A 27500-nucleotide genomic window follows, 5' to 3' on the forward strand; every position below is an offset into this window, starting at 1 on the left:
AGTAGTATAAAATTCATAGCCTGTTTTTTCAAAAAATTAACATTCAAACCAAAATAGCTGACTTCCTGTTGGTCGGAGCTAATGAATGTAAATTAGAAAATTGTCCGGCTTGATGAGAACAATATGTGTACCAAGTTTGGTGACTGTAGGAAAAACAAACCCCCCCACTTTTGTCAAAAGGTGGCGCTACTGAGCCCCTCCACCACGCCCATTTCTATGGCTTTGTCCATGTCTACTGGTTGACAATATTGATGTGTGTGTCGAGTTTCATGCAATTTGAAGCATGTTAAGAGCCTCAAAAACACTCAAGAATATTATTACAGTTTGACCTGTTGCCATGGCAACAATATTTCAAATATCAAAAATCCTGTCATAGGTCTACATCTGCTGTGTATTGACATTACACTGATGAAGTTTGAAGCAAATCAGGTAAAAATAAGAGGGTGATCTCAAAACATTTCAAAAAGTGATACACTTCCTGCTGCCAGTTGGTGGCGCTATAACTTTGACTCACAATAGTCACATACATGTGATCAGACTCCTATAACGAACACACTTGTGAAGTTTCATAAAGATCAATATATGTATGCAGACGTTATAACACATTTCCTGTTTCCTTTTTCTCGCCATAAATTCGTTGCCTCGCCACGGACAAACCGTTCGAGATATCAAAAATCCCCTGGCAATTTTTAATCATCAGTGTCTTGACTTCATGCTGACCGAGTTTGGTGGCGATCGGATTAATCGTCTAGGAGGAGTATATCAAATTCCAGAGCATGCGTTTTTCAAACAACCCTTAATAGCTGACTTCCTGTTGGCGTGACGTTTAACTTAGAGCACGAAAGTTGTTCGGCCCGATGAGGTCTATATGTGTACCGAGTTTCAGACTAATACGTGCAAGCGTGTTTAATATATGGACCAAATTTTCAGACCTTTTTCAAGGGGGCGCTGTTGAGCCCCCCTGCCACGCCCGGGTACCAGCTTCTGCCCGGCCCTGTTGGCCGCGGATTCCAATGTGTGTGCCAATTTTCAAGAGTTTTTGAGCATGTTAAGGCCCCCAAAAAGCCCCGGAAGACGGAAAAAAAATAAAAAAAAAAAAAAAAAAAAAAAAAAAAATCCTTAAAAAAAAGGGCCCTGCGCGAATTTTCGCTGGGCCCTAATAATAATCCTTAGAAAAACAAGAGGGCCCTGCGCGAATTTTCGCTTGGGCCCTAAAAAAAAAAATAATCCTTAGAAAAACAAGAGGGCCCTGCGCGAATTTTCGCTTGGGCCCTAATAATCCTTAGAAAAACAAGAGGGCCCTGCGCGAATTTTCGCTTGGGCCCTAATAATAATCCTTAGAAGAACAAGAGGGCCCTGCGCGAATTTTCGCTTGGGCCCTAAAAATGTCACATTCGTTCAGTAGACTTGATCTATTCCACTACTATATCAATTACAATGAAGTACCATTAATTGGGTTCAGTTGTGTTGTAAGCACCAAAACAGTCCAGGACTTTATAGTCAATGTTTAAATAATTCACATTTCAGTCCCACAGACTGGTTGCTGGACCCTGCCTGGCCATCCCTATGAAAATATCTGGCTCCGCCACTGGGCTGAAATATATACACAACATTCAAAATCTGAGCAGGTTTTAAAACACGATCACACACATGCCGATACAGAGAAAAACTGAGCGACAGTAAACAACTCAAGATCTCACAATACATGATTATCATGCAGAAACATGCACCTTGAAGCTAGGATATGTGTGACAGATGTTTTTAAATCATCTCAAAGTATCAAATATGTTTGATCTCCTCAAACTCTGGGCAAAAGTCCTTTAATTAAACTACATATTTACTAAAGACTATCTGTAGTCTCAGATGACATGGTTCATAAACTGTCAAAGGAATATTTCACAGAAATGGCAAGAGATTTTTTTTTTAATGTGAATATTTGTTAAACTGTAATTTATTCCTGTGATCAAAGCTGAATTTTCAGCATCATTACTCCAGTCTTCAGTGTCACATGATCCTTCAGAAATCATTCTGATATGATGATTTGATGCTCAAGAAACATTTCTGTATTTATTTATAAATGACAGTATTTATTTATAAATAATTGTTAAATTATGAAAAATCTGAGCAAATGAAATGACATTGTTATAAAAACACTGAATGCTAATTCTTAAACGTGTGCATGTGTATGTGTGTATGAGAGAGATGGAGTTTGTGTGTGATTTTTGGTCACTGATGATGTGTGTATTGTGTACATGTGCTGTCCAAAGATGCAGTCCTATTAGAAGAGAAAGAGAGAGAGAGGGTGTGTGTGTGTGCATGTGTGCACGTGTGTGTGTGTGTGTGTGTTTGGGGGCTGAACTCTGTCTGCAGGGACACTTGTCTCTGTTGAGTGCTGTCACAGAAACAGCTCCTCGGATGTGTCATGATTGCACTAATTACTGAGAGTCAGTGAAAGCTTTGACAAGGACGACCACAACACACACTTTTGTGTCTGCACACACACACACACACATAGCAATGGATTATTACAGCTTTAACCACAGATGACAATAAGAAATTGGCAATATGTGAAAAATGTGAAAATGTTATTCTGTACAATATTCTTGGTTTAAAACTCTAGCCAAAAGTCTTGCAACAGCACCTGTGATATGCTGTCAAATAATTTTCCTTCTGTTTATAAAAACAAACAAAGATCACCTTTATTGTAATGCGCTTGGCACTTAAATTTAAATTCAAAGTTACCAGCCGACTGGCCGCCAAAAGTGACAGTAAAGACATTTATAATGTTAATGTTACAAAAGATTCTATTTCAAATCTATTCTGTTCTTTTGAGCTAAAGAATCGGCGGGAAAAAAAAGTATCACGATTTTAACAAAAAATGTTTTTCTATTTTTAAACTTTTTTCTATTTTTTAAAATTTCAAGATACCAAAGTTTCTAATTCTAATTTTAAAATTTAATTTATTCCTTCGATGGCAAAGCTGAATTTTCAGCAGCGATTTTGTGCATATTTCCATACATGAATAAATTACATTTTTTAAATATAATTGCAAATGTCTTTCATGTCTCGGCATATTTAAATAAAATATAAAATATAGAATTATTATTTAGGGCCCAAGCGAAAATTCGCGCAGGGCCCTCTTGTTCTTCTAAGGATTTTTTTTTTTCCGTCTTCCGGGGCTTTTTGGGGGCCTTAACATGCTCAAAAACTCTTGAAAATTGGCACACACATTGGAATCCGCGGCCATTAGGACGCCGGAGAGGCTGGTACCCGGGCGTGGCAGGGGGGCTCGACAGCGCCCCCTTGAAAAAAGTCTGAAAATTTGGTCCATATATTAAACACGCTTGCACGTATTAGTATGAAACTCAGTACACATATAGACCTCATCGGGCCGAACAACTTTCGTGCTCTAAGTTAAACACCACGCCAACAGGAAGTCAGCTATTAAGGGTTGTTTGAAAAACGCATGCTCTGGAATTTGATATACTCCTCCTAGACGATTAATCCGATCGCCACCAAACTCGGTCAGCATGAAGTCAAGACACTGATGATTAAAAATTGCCAGGGGATTTTTGATATCTCGAACGGTTTGGCCGTGGCGAGGCAACGAATTTATGGCGAGAAAAAGGAAACAGGAAATGTGTTATAACGTCTGCATACATATATTGATCTTTATGAAACTTCACGAGTGTGTTCGTTATAGGAGTCTGATCACATGGATGTGACTATTGTGAGTCAAAGTTATAGCGCCACCAACTGGCAGCAGGAAGTGTATCACTTTTTGAAATGTTTTGAGATCACCCTCTTATTTTTACCTGATTTGCTTCAAACTTCATCAGTGTAATGTCAATACACAGCAGATGTAGACCTATGACAGGATTTTTGATATTTAAATATTGTTGCCATGGCAACAGGTCAAACTGTAATAATATTCTTGAGTGTTTTTGAGGCTCTTAACATGCTTCAAATTGCATGAAACTCGACACACACATCAATATTGTCAACCAGTAGACATGGACAAAGCCATAGAAATGGGCGTGGTGGAGGGGCTCAGTAGCGCCACCTTTTGACAAAAGTGGGGGGGTTAGTTTTTCCTACAATCACCAAACTCGGTACACATATTGTTCTCATCAAGCCGGACAATTTTCTAATTTACATTCATTAGCTCCGACCAACAGGAAGTCAGCTATTTTGGTTTGAATGTTAATTTTTTGAAAAAACAGGCTATGAATTTTATACTACTGCTCCTACAGGGTTTATCCAATTTACACCAAACTTTTTTTAACTTGTTGCTAACACATTGAAGTTGTTTAATTGCAAACGGATTTTGGATATCTCAAACGGTTTGGCCGTGGCGAGGCAACGAATTTATGGCAAGAAAAGGGAAACAAAGTGTTATAACTTCTGCATACATTAATTGATTTTGATGAAACTTCGGCTTAGTCTTCGTTGTACAAGGCTGATCACATGGATGTGACTATTGTGATTCAAAGTAATAGCGCCACCAACTGGAAGCAGAAAATGTGTCACTTTCAGCATACATTGAGATCACCCTCTTATTTTTACCTGATTTGCTTCAAAATTCATCAGAATAATGTTAAAACTTGGCACATGTAATCCTTTGAAAATGGGCAGGGAGGAGGGGCTCTATAGTGGCACCTTGTAGTGCAGTAAATGTGGAGTGAATTTGACATAGTCCTTTGATGTTTAACCGTTTTAAGTGCCTATTGCCCGCTGTGCACAGTTGCCCTGAAGCCACCGGGGTGGCGGTGCCACCGGGCTTGGGCCCGCCATCGCTGCTCGCAGCTATATTTTAGATTGTAATTTCACCATATTTTAAATATTTTCCAATATTACTTATTATTCATTTTTAAACAAATAAATGCCTTGGTAAGCTTAAGATACTTTTTTTTCTTTAAACAAACAAACAAACAAAAAAGAAACATTTAAAAATCTTCAAAACATAAGATAAAACTACACTAAGTGTCATGCTATAAGAGTATAAAGCTGTAAAAAGAAGGTGGATATTCAGATCATTTAGTCTTTGGAAAATGTATTATAAAATGTTTGAATGTTTTGACATTAAAATCTTTTGTTTGAAAACTGCATTCTTGGCAAATCTGAGCAGACTGAATGATTTCTGAAGGATCGTGTGACACTGAAGACTGGAGTAATGATGCTGAAAATTCAGCTTTGATCACAGGAATAAATTACATTTTACAATTCAAACAGTTGTTTTGAATTGTAATAATATTTCTAAATATTTACCGAAGTTTTGATCAAATAAATGCAGTCTTAGTGGGTATAAGAGACTTATTTTTTGAAAACAACAACAACAAAAAAAACCTTACCAATCCCAACCATTTAAATTGAAGAGTATATTAAAGTATTTTTTTTCTTGCAAATTAGAGTTTCATTTGTTGAGTATTGATTTTTTGGCCATGTGCACTACAAACAAAACAGCTCTAACAATAATACTGTTGTGGTTATTCTGGAGATAAACAACAGCCTGCCACTGTAAAGGCATTTTCCGTGCTTTATTATTATTTATTATCATAATGCTGTAATCATTTTACAAGTTCTATTTCCATGTCGATACATTTTTTTAATCCCAATTATGGACAAACCCTCTCTTAAACTTGTTGGTCTTGGGTTTCTTCACACATCCTAACATAGACCAGCATTAGCGTCTCTCTGTTCCCAAATAACAAGGCCAAGAACCTAAACATTTCCATCTGCTTATCAAAACAGCCGCTCAGAAACCCATCGAGGGGTCGAAAAAAATCAGAGGACGTGCTGTTCAATCCGATGAGAGGTGACAGTTTACATCTCCGCCCACAATTAACACATCTCTCCCTCCCTCCTTCCTCTCTCTCTCCCTCTCTCCCTCTCTCTGGCTGGCTGTGATAATGCCTGTTGTCAGCTGTGTTTAGCAGGCCAGATCAGTGTGAGCGCTGGGCTGCTGCAGTCGCTGACAGATTGAAGGTTCAGCACTGGGGCTATCATGACAGATGGAAACTGGCATCAATGTTCAGAGCGCGCCAATCACAGGGGACCTGCTCCCCTCATTCGTCAGGCCGCCGTTCTGAACCCTCCCCCCGCTTCTGACGGGAGAGATGTGTGTGTGCGCGTGTGTGCGAGATGGCATTGTTAACCAGTGCATCTGTGAGACTGACTTTCTTCTGATGGAAGCATAGTGTAGAGAGAGAGAGAGAGAGAGAGAGAGAAAGAGAGAGAGAGAGAGGTTGGCTGGTCACTGCTGCAATGCCAGTCTTTGATTTGATAGCAGCTCAGCTCCTGGGAATAACCGCAAAACTTTCAAACATTCAGAACAGAGGGAAGACCCCAGAGGAGTGACAGAGAGAGCGAGAGAGGGACATGATGGACAGATTTACCCCTCCTTCTCTGACTATCTTCCACTGATCCACTAATACTATGCTAATTACCCACTCCAAACACTGCTGTTCAGTCATACACGGCATGAAGAGGAGTTTAGTCTTTAATGTGTCGGGTCGTTCTGGGATATTTCTGCTCTCTGGAATACTTGATTCTGGTCATTAATGGAGAAATTAACCCTATCTTCTGTTTATTACAACTATTTAAATCGAAATGTCTGAAAATAATGTTGCCTTTTCACAGCTCAGTCACACTTTCTATGAAGCCTGTATTTGTAATACATTATAATGGTATTGATTATAAGACATTTTAATGCATGCATAATGGCAATTTTTTTTTTTTTTTTACAATAAGGTCCCATTACTGCATCATTAATGAGCATTACATTTGTTACAGTTCTTATTACCCTTGGTTAATTATAGATAATAAAAATCCAGCTGTTCATGTTAGTTCATATTAGTTAGGTCCATTAAATAATATTAACAGATACAACTTTTGATTCTAATAATGTATTAGTACATGATGAAATTAACATTAACTAAGATTACTAAATGCTTCAGAAGTATTGTTCATTGTTAGTTTGTTTACTATCATCGTTAAAGGGTTAGTTCACCCAAAAATGAAAATTCTGTCATTTATTACTCACCCTCATGTCATTCCACACCCGTAAGACCTTCGTTCATCTTCAGAACACAAATTAAGATATTTTTGATGAAATCCGATGGTTCAGTGAGGCCTCCATAGGGAGCAATGACAGTTCCTCTCTCAAGATCCATTAATGCACTAAAAACATATTTAAATCAGTTCATGTGAGTACAGTGGTTCAATATTAATATTATAAAGCCACGAGAATATTTTTGGAGCGACAAAAAAACAAAATAACGACTTATATAGTGATGGCCGATTTCAAAACACTGCTTCAGGAAGATTCAGCGTGTCGAATCAGCGGTTAACAAATGTTAACAAAATTACCCCCCCAAAAAATAATATGTTATATCATCTATAATATAATCGTATACACTATAATGCTGACCTATTTGTGGTTATAACTTTTAAGAGTATGATGATTTATAACACACAATGAACATCATGTTATATCCATTATAATTTATAATGGATCATAGTTCCTAATATGCATGCATTAAAAATATCCTTATAATGCGTAACAAATGCAAGCATAGAAAGTGTTACCCATGAATTTACATAAATAATTACAGAATAATTCTTTTTTTTAAGCTTCTTGTTATTAGTTCTTCTTATTAGTATAGTAATTAAATATATGAATGTGCAATATCTGTAACATTACTAGTACAAAAAGTATCATGCTTTAAAGAGTTATAAAATGAAGATGGATATTCAGATAATAAAAACAGAAGACACATGTGAGATTATTAGAGACATTTTCTCTGTACGCTGTACACTTAAGCTAAAGTCTCCATTTGCTTTCTATTGAACCTCATTAATTTCTAGGAGAAACAATTCAATCATTTGATTTGTGATTCTCACCTTATGAGCTGCTTTGAAATACTGTAGCAGTTTATATATATATATATATATACACACTGTATATATTATATACACACACACAAGAATGTATATGTGTGTGTGTTTAAGAACACATTGTTGATTCAGGACGGTGTTGGAGAGTCTGTTCTGTTTCAGGCATGACCAGTTATCAGGAACCCTGACATCCTAGAGGACAGCACACACACACACACACACACACACACACACGCACACACACACACACACACACACACACACACACACACACACACACACACACACACACACACACACACACACACACACACACACACACGAGGACTTGACAGACTATAAATACAAAGTAATGCATTTACAGTAGAAGTCTATATGGGACGGACATTACACTGGAAAAATGTTCAAATACACACAGTTTTGAAAGTACAGCCACAAGAGCTTAGTTTGACCTTTTTCATTCTTTAGCCAACCATAATGCTGGTAATATTTTACTTGATACTCAAAAGAATACTTGAATGAGGATGTGTATTTTCACCTACAAGAGTTATGTGCGTGTAACACATCACTAAAGGTTCATTTATGGAGAACAGTGTTAAAATGACAAGCTCTATTCGGCTTTTAAATTCTCCGGACCGACTCTCAACATAGACTTCCATCATTAGTGGATCACTGTTTTGTCTCTTCCAAACCTGAAGTCACTTCCTGTTGCAGCTCTTACTGCATTCGTGATTTAGGAATGTTTCGGCTTCAATCCTGGTTTCTATTATAGCTACAACCTAAATAATATATAATACTTACATTTAGAATACTGTTATATGTTTTGCTATCTATCTATCTATCTATCTATCTATCTATCTATCTATCTATCTATCTATCTATCTATCTATCTATCTATCTATCTATCTATCTATCTATCTATCTATCTATCTATCTATCTATCTATCTATCTATCTATCTATCTATCTATCTATCTATCTACTAAAATTAAATAATATAAAAAAAAAATAAACATGTATCTTTTTTTTATTATTGTTTATGTGTGTTTTGGAACTAGGATTGACTAACATTTAGCATTTTTTCTTAATATACTGAATACCAATGTTTTCTAACACAATAACAAATGTCTCCAAAGTTTCCACAGTTTGTTATGGCGAAGTAGAGGGAATATCTGTAGTCTGAAATCGTAGTCTTTGAGGGGCGAACCCTTTCTGCTTCCAGACATCGGCGTACCTCTTCGAGCCCTGTGAAGAAAAACACAGCAGCCGCAGGGAGAGAGACAGAGTGAGACGCAGCCGACGTTTCCAGTTCATAAAAGTGCGCTGTGCTCCCCTGAGAGTCTGTCTCATCTCTATGATGGCCAATAATAGCCCATTGTAGTCAAACGCTCCTTTTCCTCCTCACGACAGAATGAGGACGCCTTATTTACAGAGGACGGGACAGTACTAGCAGAACAGCCCCTCTCCCCACACGGAAATACTGCTGACAGAGAGAAAGAAAAAGAGAGAGAGAGAGAGAGAGAGAGAGAGAGCGCTTTTCCAGGAGAATCTTGGTTTTCTCCTTCAAGGAGGTGTTGCACATATTTATAGTTGAGTTTAGGAACATTGGGACCGGTGACAGTGTGGATCAGCCACACCGTCTCAAACCCGACTGCTGCTTGTTCCACTTCTGAGAGAAGAGATGAGTGCCTCACAACCACGTCCTGATCCGGCCCTCACACTAATACAATGAAAACACTCACACTTTATGTTAGGTGTCTTAAACTACGACTGTATGTACTTACATCAAAATTAATTGTTAGGTACAATCTACTTCTTGTGTTGATGTTGTATTGTGAAACACTTGTGCTGATATTGAGGTGGATACAGGTAAAGTTAGGACATGTTTGGTGGGATGGGTGGGTTTAAATGGTTAGTTCACCCAAAAATTAAAATTATATCATTAATTACTCGCCCTCATGCCGTTCCACACCCGTAAGACCTTCATTCATCTTCAGAACACAAATTAAGATATTTTTGATGAAATCCGATGGCTCAGTGAGGCCTGCATTGCCAGCAATAACATTCCCTCTTTCAATGCCCAGAAAGCTACTAAAGACGTATTTAAATCAGTTCATGTGACTACAGTCGTTCAACTTTAATATTATGAAGCGACGAGAATACTTTTTGTGTGCCAAAAAAAACGAAATAACGACTTTATTCAACAATATCTAGTGATGGGTGATTTCAAAACACTGCTTCATGAAGCTTCGAAGCTTTACGAATCTTTTGTTTCGAATCAGTGGTTCGGAGCGTGTATCAAACTGCCAAAGTCACGTGATTACAGTAAGCAAGGCTTTATGTTAAGTGTTTTGAAATTTCAATGGTTCACCACTGGGGGGCGCGACTTTGGCAATTTTTTCCCTCCTTTTGAAAGTTGTGAAAACACTATTGTGAGTTTTTTTCTCTTTTGAGCAAAAGGGAACACACACACAAATATATATATATATATATATATATATATATATATATATATATATATATATATATATATATATATATATATAGTTTACCCAACTATGATGTCTTCTTCTGAGAAACCAATAAATGTGAAAAGGGTCCATTGTCTCAATTTTAGATTATTAATACTGATAAAAGGAGAGGAAGTGTGCATTTAGTGTGTGTGGTTGTCCATGAGCGCACCATTATCCCAACATCCTCTAATCATTACGCTCACCCTGCATATTATTAAGGGGTATGTTGCATCACACTCTGAGTAAAGGACACACACACACACACACACACAAACACACTCACACAGCTCGTTGAAGCTGGGATTTGTGGGAAATAAGTCACATCCTAAATTGCCTGGGTAGCCATCTTTGATGGTACCCCGCTGTTTTCCTCCTCTCATAATCCCAGTGGTTCCTCAATTTCGAGAGGCTCTCATGAACCTGTCCCTCGCACAAACACACTATAATGGCTAATTATGGCGTGTGTGAGGATATCGAGCCGTCTGGCTCCTTTGACATCACTGTCACAGGCGGAGGGAGGGTCACGGTGAGTGGCAGGTCGCGGGACGTCAGGGGTTTATCTGTCTCTCTGATCTGTTACACTCTCTCAGCACTACTTAAGTGGATTCACAAAACCTAGTGCTATCAAAAGCACAGCTCAAGCCTGGCTGAAAAGATAAAACTACAGTTTAAAGATCTTCATGCCGTATTTCATCTCGTACAATCAGTCAAACATTACAGGCCCTTTCACATGACTCGCGACAGATATTAAGCAGAATAACAGTTATCTTTGGCCTCTGAATCTTCCCTTCTCCACCTTTTTTTTTAATTGCCAACAACATGTTTTATGCAGAATTGAATTTTTAGAAGATTTTCTGTAGGTAATTTTCAGGTGAACACAATCTGTTCTTTGGCACAGTTAGTCAAACATGAACTCTGAATGTTTTTTTAAACAGAGCACACCAGTATGGGAATTTTGGCCTATAGCAATAATAATAATTATTAATATTTTAAAGCATATAATCAATTTAATGGCCAATCAATTTAATGTTGATTTTGGTCCAGTACCACCCTGGGCACCCCTCTGGGAACATTGATTACAATTTTAAATAACTGTTTTCTATTTAAATGTATTGTAAAATATAATTTAGTGATCAAAGCTGAATTTTCAGCTTCATTACTCCAGTCTTCAGTGTCACATGATCCTTCAGAAATCATTCTAATATGATGATTTGATGAGCAAGAAACATTTATTATTATTATCAATATGGAAAAAAAAGTTCTCTATTTTTGTGGAAACTGATACTTTTTTCAGGATTCCTTAATCCTTGTGTACTGTTGCGGGTCAACTTGACCTGTTTTGATTTTTGAGTTGCTGGAAACATCAGTTAACCTGTATTTTTCTTTTCTTAAAATTAGGGTCATGAACATGCATGCAATGTTTCAACACGCTGATGTGTTTTGACATATACACACTAAATTTTGGTTCCTTTGGTGATGTTCGTGGGTCAATTTGATATATTTTAATGCTCTAAGGCAACTGTACAGACCCAAAATAATAACATTTCTTGGTTATATTTTGTTATTTTAGTTTTTTACTACACTATGTAGCTAAAAAAGGAGCTTTTACTCACTTATTTCAATACAAAAAAATATTTTGTCAGAACACATATGGTAAAAAATGAACTATCATTTTTTTTTTTCAATCTATCTGAAATACTATTTAATTTACATTGTTTTTCTTGAAATTTTGTGACTTTTTCTCATTTAGGGTCATGAACATGCATGCAGAGTTTCAATACGCTGATGTGTTGTGAAATGTGCATACAGAAATTTTAGACGTTCATACTGTTCGTGGGTCAATTTGACCCGTATAGACAGCCATTCAAAATCAACTACAGACCCAAAATACAAAACACTTCTGTGTTGTATGTCAGAACTCCTCAACTCTAGTACTGAAGTGCCAATGTCTTACTGAGTTTAACAGCTTTTTATTTTTAAAGTTTGTGAAAACATAAAACTGTTTTACCTGTTAATTATCTATCCCACTTTTGACCATAGATATAAAAATGACTTTTCTAACTTAAATTGTTAAAAATCTTGAATACTTCAGAGCACAGACTTAAATTTGTTATCTTTTTAAAGGGAACACTTTACATATTATTGTAGAAGAAGAAAAAAGTTGTAAAAGTAAAGTTTAAAAAAGTTATAGAAGTTTGTTTATGAAAATGTAAAATATATAAAATATATAGTTTACAAAACATGTTCAACTCTAAAACTTCAAGAAAATCAAAGTTAAATATCTGAACAAGTTCTGTGCCGAATTTTAGGTTGATATCTCAAAAAATAATTTTCAGTAAGATTTTTTGTGTGCAGTACCAACCTTTTTCACTAGATGACTCCACTGATGACTCTTCGATTTCCATATATGGTTTGAGTGATCTGAACCATATTTTTCCACACTTTTCAAAATATTTATGAGGTAGACATCCTATTCAGAAGAAGTTTGGGTAGTAATGTTAACATTTGATTTGAATTCGATCCCTAAAACACATATAAAAAACATACGGAAAGAATCAGAGCGTGTGTTATAGTTTGGCACCACATCACAAATGAAGAATCTATCGCTATTTATCTATTGCTCTGTCATTTCTTTTGAAAATCAGTCACCAAATATGAAAAGTAGAGTCTGAAAGCTTTCAAACGCTATATAGTTTGTCAAGATTACTTTAGGTTTAGACCAAGATATTATCAACATGTTCTTCAACCAATACGCCCATATAGGTCGTTTGTCACTTCCCTGAAATACGACCCATAGGAGCGTTTACTAAAGTTGCGCCCCTATCGACAACAGGACACTTTCATTTTAGTGCATTGTTCCCTTTTATCTGCCTCATATTTTGGGTTTTGCGTAGCTCAGTTGGCAGAGCATTGCAATATACAACAATATGCAATCAAGTGATCATGAGATTGTGGGTTCGATCCCAGGAAACGCATGTGCTCATTTTTTGTTATGTTGCTTGAAAGTCTCCTCGCATCCTGATAGCAATCACTATGTTAAGCAGTCTAAATGTATTTTATAAATATATATCAGCTGTGGAAGGCGTAGGTCCATAAAATGTTCATTCGATCATCGCGTTCGGTCCGAACGGTCCGATAGCATCTGTTTCCTGTCGGTCAGCATGTGTTTGCATATGACTGTGCAGCCTGTTCACGCAGACATTTACGTCATCAGCGTGTTTCTTTTACGCTGAGCAAGAATGACAGGCGAACAGCAACAACCTAACTTTCCTTCTAAACCGACAACACAGGAAAAGTATCGACCAAAAGAAAAACAGAAAGGGCTACAACAAAAAAAGTGGCTGTATCATAAAAGAGCTAAAACCGAATTAATATCGGCATTGCTTTTCCACTCTGGAGACAACTGCGCGACTCAAAGGGTCTGAAAGTGATGCCACGGTTGCAGTATTTCTTTTGGACAGGTAGGTACATGGTATGATTCGATTTCTTTTTATGATTCGAAGTTAAGAGCAAACTACAACATCCACACCTTTGGTGCATGGATTCGTAAGGCCGCCACCACCAGATGTTTTGACCATTTGTTTTTGAGTCTTGCTACAAACAATGAGTAAAACACTTTATTAATCAATGTCTTTGCTGCTGACCTTTGATGATCCAATTCAACCATACTAAAAAAGCAAGAACTATTCTTTAATCCAGAATGGCAGCACAGCTGAAAGGTTTGTCTGAGCTGCGCCCTCTACTGTACAGGCGTGAATTTGCATTTCCTTCAGGCTGATGCTTATTCATTTCACTTTTGGTGTGAAAGGGCCTTTACATTTGCCAAAAATAAAAACTATCAACATTTTTTTTGGTTATTAAAAAACAAACAAGCAAGAACAGCTCAGATAAAAAAAAAAAAAAAAAAATAACGCAAAAGTAACGTACCGCATTGCTTTCCATAAAAGTAACTAACTAATGCAATTAGTCACTTTTTCAGGGAGTAACGCAATATTGTAATGCATTACTTTTAATAGTAAATTTCCCCAACACTGCTCATGTAATATGTAGAATTACTCCATTAGACCCCTTTAAAACCTTTTCTTTTGAGATCTTTTGAAGTTCAAACCTTAATGGCGGGTCAGATGCCCCCCAACCCCACTTTAATTTGCACTCTGCCCACTACTCTGAAAGATCCTTTATCAGCTCTCCCAGCTGGAGATATACTCACGAGAAGAAGGAATAAAAGAACGTAAAGACAGAAGAACTGACAGAGGCAAAAACATCATTCACTCACTCTCTCTGAATGTATGGCCAGCGGGAAGCGAGGAAACGAAAGGAGAAGAAGAGAAAGTGTTGTTTGGCAGTCCATCATTCTGTCAGGCCGGTATGTGAAAGCTCGCCTCAGGTAGATGTGCTGTCAGGTAGCGGACAGGTATTAACCTCTCCAAAAGCCAGACAAAGACCAATCGGACGCACGTTAAACACGAGAGACGTTAGCTGGGAGGGCACACTTACCAAATTCAGCTGCTGAGGTATGGCAGATCTCCAGAAACACACAGAACAGGAGAATTATCAAAAAGAAAAGGTAAAAAAGACATATGATTCCCACTGAACCAAAAAAAGCCACAATCTCTCTGATTATGACTGTGTTTGAAGGCTCCATTGTTTCAAAACCCCAACCTTTTCTTTAAGGGGGTAAGATAATGATTTAGGCTTTGCAGAGGTGAGCATTCCTGCACCTGTGAGACTCACACTACTCTAATACTTCCCAGGTGAGAAGAAGTGTGTGTGAATCCCCATGGATTCAGGCACATCCAAGGAAACAAATGTGCGGTCGCACCAGGACACTCAAATATAACTGTAACTTTGTACAGAATGTTGTGACTCAGTTACATACACAACATGTGAAACAACTGTGTACTGTTCAAAAATGTCTGGCTTTATGTGTGGTATAGTGAGTCTTAAAGGGATAGTTCACCCAAAAATGAAAATTTGATGTTTATCTGCTTACCCCCAGGGCATCCAAGATGTAGGTGACACAAATGATGATTTTTAACTTCAACCGTTGCCGTCTGTCAGCTGTATAATGCATGTCAATGGGAACACCATCTATAAGAGTCAAAAAAACATGCACAGACAAATCCAAATTAAACCCTGCGGCTCGTGACGACACATTGATGTCCTAAGACACGAAGCGATTGGTTTGTGTGAGAACAGTATTTATATCATTTTTTTACCTCTAAAACACCACTATGTCCAACTACCTTGAGTATCCGGTTGGTGAGGTCTGAAAACGCGCTCTGATGCCGGAAGTGATGTCTCGCGCATATGTCAATGAGTGTGAGAGATCACTTCCGGCGTCAGAGTGCATTCACACCTCACACACCAGATGCTCAAGGCAGTTGGACATAGTGGTGTTTTAGAGGTAAAAAATGATATAAATACTGTTTGGTTTCTCGCTCGTTTTGTGTCTTAGGACATCAGTGTGTCGTCACGAGCCGCAGGGTTTAATTTGGATTTGTCTGTGCATGTTTTTTTTACTCTTATAGATGGAGTTCCCATTGACATGCATTATACGGCTGACAGACGGCAACGGTTGAAGTTATCAAGAAATCATAATTTGTGTTCTACTGAAGAAACAAAGTCCCCTACATCTTGGATGCCCTGGGGGTAAGCAGATAAACATCAAATTTTCATTTTTGGGTGAACTATCCCTTTAAAGGGACAGTTCACCAGAAAATAAAATTTCTGTCATCATGAAATCATTCCAAACCCATAAGACTTTCATTTATCTTCTAAACACATGAAGATATTTTAATATTCTCTCATTATTTTTGTTAATCCATTGGAAGTTCATAAACACATTGTAAAAGTAATCCATATGAATCAAGCAGTTTAATCCAAGTCTTCTGAAGAGGCATGATCGCTTTATATGATGAACAGATTTAATTTAGTCTTTTATACAGATATAAACATTGATCAGCACACATACATAGAGCACATCAAATATAGTAAACACGGAAGCTCAAAGGTGTTTTTTTGAAGTGTGAGAACCACCGAGGTTTGTTTGATTTGATGGACTTTCAATAGATGGATAATTATGATCAGAGAATATTAAAAATATCTTCATTCATTTTTTTGAAGATGAATGAAAGATGTTGCTGGGTTTGGAACAACACAAGGGTAAGTAAATTAAGACAGAATTTTCATTTTTGGATGAAAAAGGGATAGTTCACAAAATAAGTTGCTTTGAAGATTGAACTGTTTTGATATGGTCAAAATAAAATAACATGGAACCACACTAACTTTCATTGTATGGATGGACAAAAAAGAAAAAAATATATTTTTTATCCATACAGGTTTGAAACTACGCAAGTAAATGAATTGATGATCTCATAATATTTTTTTTCTTGTAAATAAGAGTTGTCATGTTACTTTTCTAAGCGATTAGACTTGGTGGGCATTGGTGGATTAGACTTGGTTATCATCAGGTGGACAATTCAATTCACATTTATTTGTATAGCGCTTTTCACAATACATATTGAAGCAGCTTTACAGAACATGTTTCTACATTATAATTCAGAGTAATCTGTTATCAGAGGTGACTGTGTCAAAGTAATGTCGGAAATGTACAGATAATACAAATCATGAGGTTAGCTAACATCATGTATTCATTTAGGCAGAAACAATGAGCATGTTAAAGCAATGATTACAATTTGTGATCATAATAATTACAATTTGTGGAAAATTTGGCAGTTTTGTATGTTGATTGAGAGTGGCTTAATCTGAAGTCCTCGCATATATATTTATATATTTATTGGGGCTCCTTTTGCCTGAATTACTGCAGCAATGTGGCGTGGCATGGAGTCGATCAGTCTGTGGCACTGCTCAGGTGTTATGAGAGCCCAGGTTGCTCTGATAGTGGCCTTCAGCTCTTCTGCATTGTTGGGTCTGGCATATCGCATCTTCCTCTTCACAATACCCCATAAATTTTCTATGGGGTTAAGGTCAGGCGAGTTTGCTGGCCAATTAGGAACAGGGATACCATGGTCCTTAAACCAGGTACTGGTAGCTTTGGCACTGTGTGCAGGCGCCAAGTCCTGTTGGGAAATGAAATCTGCATCTCCATAAAGTTGGTCAGCAGCAGGAAGCATGAAGTGCTCTAAAACTTCCTGGTATACGGCTGCATTGACCTTGGACCTCAGAAAACACAGTGGATCAACACCAGCAGATGACATGGCACCCCAAACCATCACTGACTGTGGAAACTTTACACTGGACCTTAAGCAACATGGATTGTGTGCCTCTCCTCTCTTCCTCCAGACTCTGGGACCCTGATTTCCAAAGGAAATGCAAAATTTACTTTCATCAGAGAACATAACTTTGGACCACTCAGCAGCAGTCCAGTCCTTTTTGTCTTTAGCCCAGGCGAGACACTTCTGACGCTGTCTGTTGTTCAAGAGTGGCTTGACACAAGGAATGCCACAGCTGAAACCCATGTCTTGCATACGTCTGTGCGTAGTGGTTCTTGAAGCACTGACTCCAGCTGCAGTCCACTCTTTGTGAATCTCCCCCACATTTTTGAATGGGTTTTGTTTCACAATACTCTCCAGGGTGCGGTTATCCCTATTGCTTGTACACTTTTTTCTACCACATCTTTTCCTTCCCTTCGCCTCTCTATTAATATGCTTGGACACAGAGCTCTGTGAACAGCCAGCCTCTTTTGCAATGACTCTTTGTGTCTTGCCCTCCTTGTGCAAGGTGTCAATGGTCGTCTTTTGGACAACTGTCAAGTCAGCAGTCTTCCCCATGATTGTGTAGCCTACAGAACTAGACTGAGAGACCATTTAAAGGCCTTTGCAGGTGTTTTGAGTTAATTAGCTGATTAGAGTGTGGCACCAGGTGTCTTCAATATTGAACCTTTTCACAATATTCTAATTTTCTGAGATAATGAATGTAGTTGTCAGTTATAATCATCAAAATTAAAAGAAATAAACATTTGAAATATATCAGTCTGTGTAATGAATGAATATAATATACACGTTTCACTTTTTGAATGGAATTAGTGAAATAAATCAACTTTTTGATGATATTCTAATTATATGACCAGCACCTGTACATATCTATAGGTTGGCTTTGTCTCTTCCCAGGTGTTGTTCACAATAAAATTTGTGAAGAAAAAAAAAATAAAAAAATCTGACCAGAATAAAGACTTGGGTGGGCAATTTTGATGTGGTAGATACACCCTAGCAACTGCATAGTTGCTCACAACACACTAGCATCAGTGGAAAGTTTTTCAGAAAGTCTGTCATTATCAATAAAAGTGGCAAAACAAAACATTTTTCATGTGATTTTAAGCCTTCAGAAGCCAGATGGGAAAAAAAGTTTCTCCACATTCCAGTAATGAGCTTGAATCTACAGTCACAAATCAATAATAGTGAGTTTCTGATCAAGTAATTAATTGACCTCATATTGTAAATCCCAATATAGTGATGGTCTTCCTGGCTGATCATCTGTGTGTAATTATGTGAGTGGTAAGAATGGACCTGAACACTGAAACAAATATGAGTGTTGTGCTCTCACTGGGACCGCAGAGTTGAGAAAGCTTGCTTGAGCATTATAGAGTTAATTAGCTGTGGATTACTATGCAGTGTGCGAGTCTGTGCCCCAGAAAGGCATCATTAGAAGCGGTGATGTGCACATGCCTGCGGTGCATTGATCCAGCGGCTCCAGGAACAATGCAGATTGCAGATTTTATAATTGGCCCTGCGACTCTCAGATGACTTGGCTTGTGTTGTGTAGCATGTGTGGGGGTGTTGTGTGGCTTATGTTCACGTGTGAGAGTGTATAGAGGAATCTCTGGGTTGTGTGCATATGTGTGTGTGTGTGTGAGAGAGAGAGAGAGACAGAATAGAGTTCAGACAAACGTGCCCTTTGCCTGCTTGGAAAGAGGAATGCGGTGATTCTACATGAATTATGCCATGAGGAATCCCAGACTGACTAAATCATACACACACAATGCATATAAATACCAGGTCAAACATTTGATTTTCTGAAAGGCCGTCTGGACATTTATGACATACTAATTAAGGGGGAAATCTCTCTTTAAGTGTCTTGTATTCTGGTCAGGGCATGAGACAGAGGACACCATATTGATTCATATGATATTATTATAAATGTATATAATAAATTACAAACAGGCTCCCAAGACAAATCATTTAGCTAATTCTGGTGATATATATAAAAAAATAAAAAATAAAAAAAAACTTTTAATACACCCTTATGACTGTATTACAAACCCTTCTGATTTTATTTTAAAAATGTCATACATTGTATGTCATGCATTTTGAATAAAAATGATGTGAACGCTTCCAAAAATATTACTGTTTTTGTATCTTTGATTATTAAGTTGCATAATTGTTAGAGTAAGAACAAATTAAATATACAGTCCAATCAGAATTTTTACTACTAAAATATCGCACAGTGTAGAACAACCAAAACCTTCCCTTACAGTACAACAAAGAACTGCAGTAGGCTATATTGAAGTACAACTCCAGTAAAATTGCAGTACAAAGTAGTATAACTGCAGTATAATTAAGCACAACCATAGATTTGCAGTATAATGAAGTATAATCACAGTACAGCTGCAGTACATTGAAGTTTAACAGCAGTAAAACTGCAGTTGTATTGCAGCTATACTGCAATTTTACAGTTTTTTGTCCACTCTAACGTTTTCGTTTTAAAACGCATCTTTTTCTCTCTGTTTTGTCCTTCCGTCCACACTGAGACAGCGTTTTTATTAATGAAAATGAAACTTTTTGAAAACGCTCTCCAAAGCGGATATATTTGAAAATGCTGTTTTCACAATGTAGTTTGGACTTTGAAAACTGGGGTATTTAAAAACGATCACGCACATTTAGTCATGTGACGCATATTATTGTACCAATATTCATGTTTATACAGGTATTATGTCTGTTATGTGCTATTCACTTTCACACAGTTGCTAAATATATCTTACTTTGCACACTCTTCTATCAGAGTCCTGCAAAAAATGACAGAAAATTGACTTGCATTTGCTGTCCTGCGGCAAAACATGCAGTTTAAACCAAACATATAATGGTGAGTGAGTGCGACCTGGACGCATCAGTGAATGGTGAGATATTTTGCTAAATAAAATGATCCTGCTAGAAGAATTGCTTTATAACTGTATTATGTCTCGTTCCATCTGTATCCTCTCAGTGAGCTTTTATGAGGTTTTACACATGTGCAGTAAGGTGAATTTAGCGGTTTCTGACGTTAAATTGTGGATGAGAAACTTTTGAAAAACGCTAGTGTGGACGGAGAGCGTTTTGAAACAAAAACAGCATTTTCAAATGTATCTGGATTAATGTAGACGTAGGCTAAGTTTTGTTTGTTTATTTAGGCCCTGTCTTATTTTGCTTAGGGTAAGTAATCCAAGACTGTCTCTAGTGCAGTATGCTACTACTGGGACAAAATACAGGGTTATAAATTTCCATCTTTTGACCCCTTTGTCACAAAGTCTTGAGTTTGCATACTGTATCACTCTGGATGAAGCGTATGTCGATGGTGTTATGCATTTGGCAGACACTTTCATCTAAAGCAATTTACATTGCATTTAAGGTATACATTTTACCAGTTCATGCATTCCCTGGGAATTGAACCCATGACCTTGGCGTTGCTCTGCTGTTTGAGCTACTAAAATATATGTAAGCTCTTAATTTAAAAATGATCAAATTTAAAGTCCCAAGAAATCAGTATTGTTGCTTTTAGTCAATGTCCATTAGCTCTGATGTCACCTATATGCTCGTGTCCTCCTAAAATTTGACAAAACTAACAATAGAGGCTTTCTCTTTCAAGAAAATGACCAAAAATATTCATCATGGATTCAACGGCGTATGCTAATTTTGTCCAATAAAATGCTCTCTATGATGAGAATGACCCTCCCACTGATACAACTGGCCACTAGCAAGAAGCAAATTGTGGTTCATGGCTGAAAAATATTAAATCTGTTTTAAGAAGGTGAGGAATGGCTAATACACTACTGTGCAAAAGTTTGGGGTCAAGATTTTAATTAATGCTATTCAGCAAGGATAGATACAATAAAGACTTTTATAATGTTAAAAAATAATAAATAAATAAATAATGTGGTTCTTCTGAACATATTATTCAAAGATACATATTAGAATGATTTCTGAAGGATCATGTGACACTGAAGACTGGAGTAATGATGCTGAAAATTCAGCTTTGATCACAGGAATAATTACATTTTAAATTGTATTTACAGGTGTTTTTACTGCCTCTTTAATCAAATTATTTTTGAACAGTAGTGTATGTCAGAAGCTGTGGAAATATAATTTAATTGTGTATATTTAGGGCTTATAAAATACTAGATATAAATTAGGCTTAGCAAAACAAATGGGTGATTCACAGAATGAATAGAGATTTAAGATTTGGTTAAAAATGATTAAAACAACCAAACATACAAAAACAAAAACTAATACAAACAAAACAAAACCAATAAAAAAACAATAAAACAACAACAAAATAAATAAAACACCCCCCCAAAAAAACCAAACAAACAAAACAAAACAAAAACAAAACCAAACTGAATAAAAAAACAAAACAAACCAATAATAAAAATCAGTAATAAAAAACAAAACAAAAATAAAATCCTAAACAAACCCAATACAAAACAAAAAAACAAAACAAAACCCCCCAATAAAAAACAAACGAACAAAAAAACCAAACCAAGCCAAACCAAAATCTAACAAAAACAAGAAAAATCTAAATCTAAAACCAAACCAATAATAAAAAACCAAACAAACATAAAAACACCATAACTTTCACTTTAGTGGTGTTTTTACTGTCTCTTTAATCAAATCACTTTTGAACAGTAGTGTGTCAGCACAGGTAAGAAAACTATGCATGCAAGCTAAAGTTGAGCACTGCTGATCTGACATTTGTATTGTATATGACTTTACACTGTCACAACACATACCAAAAATGTGCTAAATGCAAATTATATCTACTGTACGGGACTTTTAAAAGCTGTGCTTTTGAATCGTGCTGCACTTGTGCTTTAAATTTCAACTCCTGCTTTGCCTAACTCATCCATCTGACTGTCCTCATCTCCTCTCTCTCTCTTTCTCTCTCTCTCTCTCCCTTGTCTCAGTAGGAGTCTGAGTTATGATAATCAGCTGATTAGTTGCTGTAGTCCTGCTCCCACAGGCTCTTTTGTGTGTAAAATCCTCCCGCTCAATTGACATGTGGACATCATCAAGCTGATGAAATGCAGTTGTAATGAACAAGTGGGCCGGAGCATCTGCACAGGGACCCCAAACCCACCAGGACCCCATTCCACACTCCCAACCATGCTAATGCAGCGAGCTGCTCGCCCGCCGCGTGCCGTCCCTGTGGAACGCCGCATGGAAATGCTCCGAGATGCATATTCAAACAGCACCTTCACTGGAGCGCGCCACATGAAGAGAGACGGAGGGAGGCTGAGAGCAGAGTGGCCCATGCTAATTTGGAAGCTGATTATTTTGCATCAGGCACAGTAATGAGGTGACAGTTCATTTGTGAGCGTGTGGGAGGACGAGAGGAGCGGGGAGGGAAGGAGAAGTGGAGGATGGGGCGGTGATGCTTGGCTGGACGCAGGTGTTGGTCCGCTCTGCTCGGAGCTGTCAAAACTGGTCTGGGGGTTGCTGTCAAATTATCCCTCCAATAAAAGGCAGAGGCACACAAATCGGAGAGGCATTTAAGGAATTAATGCATTCATATTCAACACATATTGCAACCAGCATTTCATTAGAAGTGCACGGCTCGTATTAAAACTGACGGCTGACCTTTCACACTTCCCCTCTCCACTTGTACCGCTACGCTTATTACATACGTGTTTGAGTCGAGGAGGAGCTAAACATGATAAGCGGCCGTTATTAAACACGCCGGCTGACGAGGGATATCTGCTCCGTGTCATCATCACTTTAACGCATGTGCCTTAATGCTGTAGTGTGTGATGATACGCGGCTCTGTGACAGCAGAGCGAAAAAAGTAGGTGTGTAAAGGTGTAAAAACGCTGTTTAACTACAACTGCTTTAACGGTCAAGAGCTGGATTTGTTTTATTAAAAATAAATGAAGGCCACATTATAAATGACTTGGAAACTTTTTGCCTTTTATATAAAGATTTCTTTTACCCTTATTTTATTAATTACCTTTACACATTTTTATCAATCATTTAAACAAATGAACATAAATAATTTTGTCATTTATTGCATTTAAAATTATTTAGAAAAAAAATTACACAAAGATAGTCTATTTCCACCAAACCAAACAATTTTGCTCCTAATAAAGTTTTTTTTTTTTTTTTGTAAAGTTAGTGTACTTGTTCACTATTTTACCATGTTACCAGTTTTCTCGAAGAACTTAAGATGAAATATGAGACACAATGTGTGAATAAATCAAAGAAACAAAGATAGATTTTAATGAAGCTATGGAAATATTATTTAATTGTGTATATTTAGGGCATATAAAAGGCTAGCTATAAATTAGGCTTAGCAAAACAAATGGGTGATTTCCATCACAGAATGAATAGTGATTTGAGAGATGATTAAAAATTATTAAAACAAACAAAAATAAAACCAACACAAAATCCAAAACAAAACTCAAAACCAAACCAATACAAAAACAAAATCCAAAACCAAACGAATACAAAACAAAACCAAATCAATACGAAATAAAAACAAAACAAAACAAAACAAAACAAAACAAAACAAAACCAATCCAATACAAAACAAAAAAAACAAACAAAGACTAAACAAAATCAATCCAGTTCAAAACGAATCAAAAACCCAAAACAAAACAGTAAAAAAAAAAAAAAAAAAAAAAAAAATCCAAAAGCAAACCAATACAAAACAAACCCAAAAAACAAACAAACAAACAAACAAAAGTAAAATTAGGCTTAGCAAAACAAATGGGTGATTTCCATCACAGAATGAATAGTGATTTGAGAGATGGTTAAAAATTATTCAAACAAACAAAAACAAAATCAATACAAAATCCAAAATAAAACTCAAAACCTAACAATACAATATAAAAAAACAAACAAACAAACAAAAAACCCTAACCAATACAAAAAACTAAACAAAAAAAAAAACAATACAAAAAAATCCAAAAACAAACAAAAACAACAACAACAAACAAAAAACTAAATCCAAAACCAAATACAAAATAAAAAAAACAAACCAATACAAAAAAACAATATCCAAAACCAAACTAATACAAACAAAAAACAAAACAAAACAAACAAAAAAAACTAAACAATATCAGTACAAAAAAAAAAAAAAAAAATCTAAACTAAAAAAAAAAGAAGAAGAAAAAAAAAAAGAAATTCAAAACTAGACCAATACAAACCAATACAATCCCCCAAAAAAGGTAAAAATAGGCTAAAAATAGCAAAACAAATGGTTGATTTCCATCACAGAATGAAAAGTGATTTGAGAGTTGGTTAAAAAGTATTCAAACAAATAAAAATAAAACCAACACAAAATCCAAAACAAAACTCAAAAAAAATAAATAAATAAAAAAAAAATTTAAAAAAATAATCCAAAACCAAACAATACAAAATAAAAAACTAAACCAAACCAATACAAAATCACCCCCCCCCCCAAAAAAAAGAAACAAAAACAAAAAACAAAACCAAACCAATAAAAAAATCCAAAACAATCAATACACAAACACACAAAAAAGGAACAAAAAACGATACAAAAAAGAAAGAATAAAAGAACAGAACAAACCCCAAAACAAAACCAATACAAAAAACAAAACCCAATACAAAAGTCAAAACAAGGTCAAAAACAAAACAGCCGTTTTATCGTTATGTCTCTCGTTCTGTCCAGATCAGTGTCTGTGATCAAAGGGAGATGATCCAACAGCTGGAGTTTTGTTCTGAGACGTCTGATCGTGGCCTGTGTTGTCTGGTGTTAAGATCAGTGCTCCAGATGTGTGTGTGTCTGTGTGTGTGTGTACGGGGTAAAGCCTCTGCCCAGGTGGGCTGCTCAAGCACTCACAAACCACAGTGACCCTAGATGTCCCAGTTTGCCCCCTAGTGCCTCTCCCCTGTGGCTAGGACCACTCTAGTACCACAATGTGAGTGTGTTAAAGAGAGAGAGAGTTTGCAAATGCATATGCTCCGTGTGTGTGTGTGTGTGTTTGTGTGTGTGGTCTGCCAGGTGTAGTGAGTTGATTGTGTGTCTTGTGGGCTCTATTGTACCTTCAGCCACTTGGGAGACACACACACACACACACACACACACATACTCACGCAGCCACGGGTCAAACACAGAGGTGCTCCGGACCAGCTGGCAACTTCCTGTTCCTCAAGGCACCGAGACCAGAACCCTTTCAACAGGACAGATGCACGCTCTCACTCTCCCAGCCAAAACCACATAACACAGACCATCACCACAATATGGGAATTCAATAAAGAGGGCTTCTGGGTTCCACCCCTGCAAAACAAGTAAGAGAAAACATTTGTCCAGTCAGGAACAACTCATTTAAATACACTTACATGCTACACTTATTTACTGACTAAATACATGTACAGGTGCACAATTATAGCAACCTGACACTTTCTTTCTTTCATAAAACTCCCTTGTGAAAAAGTAGTACACACACACACACACACAGATTTCTCATTCAGCCAATAGAAGCACACCATTAAAACGTGTTGTCAGATGACCTATAAATACAGTATGCTTTATCCAAATGAGCTGGTTTTATTCAAGTAGAAAACATTATTTTTTATATGACTAAATCTACCACATTAGGTTACGCTAAACAAAGTCATTTCTAAGGGTCAGATCAGATGGCTCCTCGAAGCAACTGCGGAGTTTCACCGTAACCGCGCGCAGAAGTGTGTTGTTTGTGCAGTAAGTGATGTCAGAGGGTGAATCGTGTGGGTTGTGATCTTTTCTGCTTTTAATCTGGAAGATTAAAGAGCTCTGCTTCATTAGCATGTGTTTCTGCATCTCCCTGCAGAGTCCATCTCTACACACACACACACACGCTCAGCCTATTACCCACTCTTGGGGCCATTAAGGCCTCACATTAATGATGCATAATTAGCATATGATGACAAATAATAGGAGTGAGCAGTATTAGGTGTAATGGAGGCTGCAGCAATAACATGGTATCCCACTGTTACCCACCACCAGCCATCCCCCCAATCAAACACACACTCACACACACCGCACAAACACACCACGTACTATAAGTCTGCCTCTGAATATGCTGCTGAGAGAGGGGAAAAGCTAAAGACCATCTACATTCATAAATTATTCAAATGTTATGTTACTTGTAAGACAGTACAATGGCATCCATAAGTCACTGTAACTTATGCTGGGTTAATCTAATCAATGAATCACACGATTATAATAATAATGGAAATGGGCTGTGCTAATTAAGCACATCCTGTGCATTTCTGTTCTGAATTATTCATAATTGTGCATCAAAATATAGAGAGGTATTCACAAGCGTCTTTCCAAGCGAACCATTTTAGCTTAATTTTGCAGACAATGAAAGTGTTCTGTTTATTTGATCAAAATAGCAGACAAACGATCAGTTACCAAACAGTGAGCTGTCCACTTCCGTCAAATCAACAGTAAAGAGATCCAAGTGTTGCCGACAGCCGAGACACAATTACAGACACCCGGGCGTGTTTTTCTTATATTTATATGCAGTTGTGTTAGACACAGCTCTCAACTTCTTACTCTCATTGTCCATCAAACACAAATACAAACTCACATTCAAGTACACAAACTCCTCTCCAATTACAATTAAATATCCTTTGTCTGAAGTTTGGGTTAGTAGTTGTTGTATGGAGGGCTGTGGGATGCAAACAGGAATGTAAGAAAATGACTTCACATATATGGGCAGAATAAATCCATTGGCAAGGAGAAATTATTATCATCCAGAGAAGATGCTCTTAAAGAGACAGTTCACCAAACAAACCCACACCCCTTCATTCTGTTACAATTCTGTCATTTACTCATGTCGTTCTAAACCTCTATGATGTTCTTTCTTCTATGGAAC

Source organism: Megalobrama amblycephala, linkage group LG6 (genome assembly GCF_018812025.1).
Source record: "Megalobrama amblycephala isolate DHTTF-2021 linkage group LG6, ASM1881202v1, whole genome shotgun sequence".
Classification (NCBI taxonomy): domain Eukaryota; kingdom Metazoa; phylum Chordata; class Actinopteri; order Cypriniformes; family Xenocyprididae; genus Megalobrama; species Megalobrama amblycephala.